General features: G+C 71.7%; 1 protein-coding gene across 1 annotated transcript in view; it reads left to right on the top strand.

Moving 5' to 3' along the window:
- The first annotated feature begins 6 nt into the window (after window positions 1-6).
- The window catches only part of GPRIN3 (GPRIN family member 3), a 33,553-nt gene continuing 33,354 nt past the window's right edge, over window positions 7-205 (top strand). Inside the window, exon 1 of the mRNA XM_017744230.1 lies at window positions 7-149. The gene's annotated coding sequence lies outside the window, so the exon portion shown is untranslated. The remainder of the gene's footprint in view (window positions 150-205) is intronic.

The following is a 205-nucleotide window of genomic DNA, read 5'->3' as shown; positions in this document are numbered from 1 at the left end:
TGCCGAGCTCTCCCGGGGGGATGCCAAGGGCCCCCTGCTCGGCCCCATGCGCCTGATGGAGGACAGGAGCCGCCAGCTCCCGCTCTATAAAAGCCAGGCGAGGCCTGGGGTGGGGCTGGCGTCAGCGGGAAATGTCTCCCTGGAAGCAGGTACGTGTCCGCGCCCTGCGCGTTTGGGAGGGCGGGGTGCGGGGGCCGAGCGCACC

The sequence above is a fragment of the Corvus brachyrhynchos genome, unplaced genomic scaffold (genome assembly GCF_000691975.1).
Source record: "Corvus brachyrhynchos isolate BGI_N302 unplaced genomic scaffold, ASM69197v1 scaffold229, whole genome shotgun sequence".
Classification (NCBI taxonomy): domain Eukaryota; kingdom Metazoa; phylum Chordata; class Aves; order Passeriformes; family Corvidae; genus Corvus; species Corvus brachyrhynchos.
This window is presented reverse-complemented; position numbering and strand designations above follow the sequence as displayed.